At 36.6% G+C, this 4017-nt stretch overlaps 1 pseudogene; it reads left to right on the plus strand.

Annotated features, from left to right (window-relative positions):
- Nucleotides 1-604: 604 nt before the first annotated feature.
- On the plus strand, nucleotides 605-3799 carry LOC142615497 (uncharacterized; annotated as a pseudogene).
- Nucleotides 3800-4017: the final 218 nt, after the last annotated feature.

The raw sequence follows: 4017 nt of genomic DNA on the forward strand, positions 1-4017 counted from the left end.
TCTAAAGTTTCAACTAAGAGTAAAACGTGGTTGATCCCTTTTGAATCTAATTGAGACTTTTTATATTAAATTTAGGGTGTTCTAAGTGATTGGTTTTTGATCAATAAAAGATGCTTTGAACCCCAAGGTCTCAATCAAAGAGGTTATAGTCAGATTTGCATTAATTGGGTAAGAGTGCTGACTTGCTTTTTGCATTATTAGGGAAATAAAGTGGCCTAAATTCATGGGCTAATACTTCCTAGACATGGCAAACCCTTGGAGTCTGCATTTGGTTGTTGTAGCAGACAAACTGGCCTAAATAAAATAATATTTCTTCTAATATTACGACTCATAACCAAACTTATATTATCTCATTACAACACATTTTATTCATAATAATAAATACTATCCTTCCTGAAGCTTAATACTACACAAAGTAGGCTTAGAAGCCCAATCATTCTTCACAGCACAAATATCTACTAGCTTACAGGTTGGGCTTGAAATGCCCACATATTCTTCACCTCACGAATTAGGCTTAAAGCCCACATCACTCCCTATCAAAGTTAAAAGGCCCACCTCACAACTTTACTTCAAAATAAAAGCTTTATTTACACAGAATTTAGTCATTGAGGGAAAAAAAAACATATCAAGAAAACCTTGAATCACTAGTAGTCTATTTCAGAAACCTCTCTCTCTCGCTTCTCAGCTGCTGCTACACCGACTGCCGGGCCACCGTAACACCGCCGGTAAGCCTCTCTCTCTTCTCTGATTCCACGGGTGCTTACACCTTTTGGTCCTGTTACGCTGTTTTGATTGTAAATAAGAGAGAGGAGGACTATGAAGAGTTGGGTTTGTTGTTTATGATATAGCCTTTCACAAAAATGGGTTTGGTGTAATTTGTTTGAACATGGCTTTTTCTGAAATGGGTTCTTCTAGATTAATTCACAGAGGCATAAATTTAGGATTTTTATTTTGTTTTGTTTTGTTTATATGACGTTACTGATATAGCAAGACCATTTTTTTTTTTTTTTTGGGGTTTGGAAATGGGTTCTTTTAGATTTCATTAATAGATGCAACAATTTCTGATTCTTCATGCCAATACATATGAGTTGGTTGTTAACAAAGTTGAGTTCTTAGGAAAATTTGTTGAATATGGTTGTGATCTTTTAAAGCAAATTGTTTGGTGCATTAGCTCATTACAATCTAATTTGGTAATATCTAGCTATGTTAGTGGTGGCACGATGAGGGTGATAGTTTTGGTCTTTTTCATGTTGTTATATAACTAGTATGAATGCTTTCGTTTTTGCATAATGGTTTTCTAGTCGTTTGGGACCATTTGATAAATTTGTTTTAGCTTATAACATGATGTCTCTCTGAATGCGTCTAATTTATTGTTTTACTGAATTTTGATTCAGCTTGATATCAGCTCTTTTACTCTTAAATTTACTAGAATTTGTCAATTGTTCTCCTCCATGGATCCCTTTGAGTTTTAGACCTTTTTTCCCAATAAAATACAAATGTAGACTAGAAAAAAAAAACTTAGAATTTGGCTACATTATGGCCATGAAGATCTAGCAAATATTCCAACCCATTTATAAGGGTTAGTTTCACTTGCAAAGTCCAGAATTATATTCTATCTATCGTCAATGGAGTTCTTTTGTATTTTTATAATTTTTTTTGTGCATAAAGAACTAAAAGAAATAGTAATCTGTGATATAAAATATTTCTGTATAAATTAGCTGTGCAGGAGATACAATTGATTCTTTTACAGTTGATTTTTGTCTGTGATTTTAATTTTGTCTTATTATAAGCATATGTGATTAAATTGCGAAGCCATACTTGATCTGTACAGATTTATTTATGTATTTCTTTTTTTTTTTTGTCCTTCTTGTCCTTAACCTTAAAGTACTTACTTTTTATAAAATTATATTGTTACAATCACCAGCCATGGCAGAGGAAGCAGGTATGTTTGTTGTTCCCCAAACCGTTGGCACTGTTTTATGTTGCAAATGCGGTATTCCAATGGCACCGAATGCTGCCAATATGTGTGTAAAGTGTTTGCGCTCTGAAGTTGACATCACAGAAGGTCTACAGAAGCATGTGATCATAATGCATTGCCCTGAGTGCAACAGCTACTTGCAGCCACCAAGAACTTGGATCAAAGCCCAATCGGAATCAAAAGAGCTGTTGACATTCTGTGTGAAGAGGCTGAAGAATTTGAACAAGGTAAGATTGGTACATGCGGAGTTCATTTGGACCGAACCCCATTCAAAGAGGATCAAGGTCAAATTGAAAGTTCAGAAAGAGGTTCTTAATGGAGCAATACTTGAACAATCGTATGTGGTTGAATATGTTCAGCAAGAGCACATGTGTGAATCCTGTTCAAGAGTTCAGGCCAATCCTGACCAGTGGGTTGCAGCAGTGCAACTGCGCCAGCATGTTTCTCACAGGCGTACTTTCTTTTATTTGGAGCAGCTAATTCTGAAGCACGGTGCTGCTGCTTCTGCCATAAAGATTAAGCAGATGGAACAAGGTATCGACTTCTTTTTCTCTAACCGGAGTCATGGTGTGAAATTTGTGGAATTCATTGGTAAGGTTGCTCCAATGAAGAGTCGCAATGACAAACAGCTTGTTTCCCATGATATAAAGAGTAATAACTATAATTACAAGTATACTTTCTCAGTTGAAATCTGCCCAATATGTCGTGAGGATTTGATCTGTTTGCCGCTCAAAGTTGCCGCTAGTTTGGGAAATCTTGGCCCATTGGTGATTTGCACCAAAGTGACCAACAGCATTGCTTTGCTTGACCCATTGACCTTAAGGATTTCTTACTTGGATGCTGATCAGTATTGGAGGTTACCGTTTAAGTCTCTACTCACGAGCAGGCAGCTGGTGGAGTATATTGTGTTGGATGTGGAGATAATTTCTTCTGAAGTTAATGTTGGTGGCTCCAAGTATGTTTTAGCTGATGCACAAGTGGCCCGTGTATCAGATTTTGGAAGAAATGATACAATTTTCAACATAAGAACACATCTAGGCCATCTTTTGAACCCTGGAGATTATGCCCTTGGTTATGACTTATATGGGGCTAACAGTAATGATATTGAGATAGAGAAGCACAAAGGTCTGGTCATCCCCGAAGTGATTCTTATAAGGAAAAGCTATGAAGAGAAGCGTCAGAAGAAGCGTGGGAAGCCTCGTGCCTGGAAGCTTAAATCCCTTGACATGGAAGTTGATGATAAGAATAGAACTGATCAAGAAAAGATTAGCTTGGAGTATGAACAGTTCTTGAAAGATCTGGAGGAGAACCCTGAATTGAGGTTCAATATATCATTGTACCGTAATAAAGACTACCAGCCATCAGAGATGACATCTGTGGCTGACGGAGATGACATACCTTCTATTCCGTTGGATGAGTTGCTTGCTGATCTTGATCTAAGCGAAGCAGAAGCAGAAGATGAAGATGATGATATGAAAGAGTGAGGATCAGAACCTTTTGATCCATTGTCTAACTATCTCATTGTCCCTTCACAAGTTCACCACCACCCTTCTTCCTCCGTATTTTAAGCACAATGGTTCAAGCATTTTTGTTGATGATTTTGTACAATTATATCTGGGTTGCTGTTGGCTCTTTTAAATATGCCAGTTGCTGCTGAATAATTTATCACATGGCCAATATAGAAAGTAACATACGTGTGCTTTTTTGTTGAGTTAGTAGCTTCTGTGATTTTGAAGCCTTTTTATGTTTGAACTTTGCTTTAAATTTTTCCAATTCCAGTTTTGTTTTTATTGGGTTAATAAATCATTGAAGTTTTTGTTACATAATTTGCTTAATTGGGTAGTCAGTATGCTGCATGTTGTGATTCTGATCATTTGGTTAAAATTCTTGCGGGCTTGTCTTCTTTGCACTTATTTTGATTTACACATGCTATTACTTAATTGGCTTGCAACCCTCATAATCTAAGCATTATATACTACCAACGAGTTATATACGGCCTGGTTAATTTCTGTTCTACCTGTTGAATGTTATAGCTAGGT

This window comes from Castanea sativa, chromosome 11 (genome assembly GCF_040712315.1).
Source record: "Castanea sativa cultivar Marrone di Chiusa Pesio chromosome 11, ASM4071231v1".
NCBI lineage: Eukaryota > Viridiplantae > Streptophyta > Magnoliopsida > Fagales > Fagaceae > Castanea > Castanea sativa.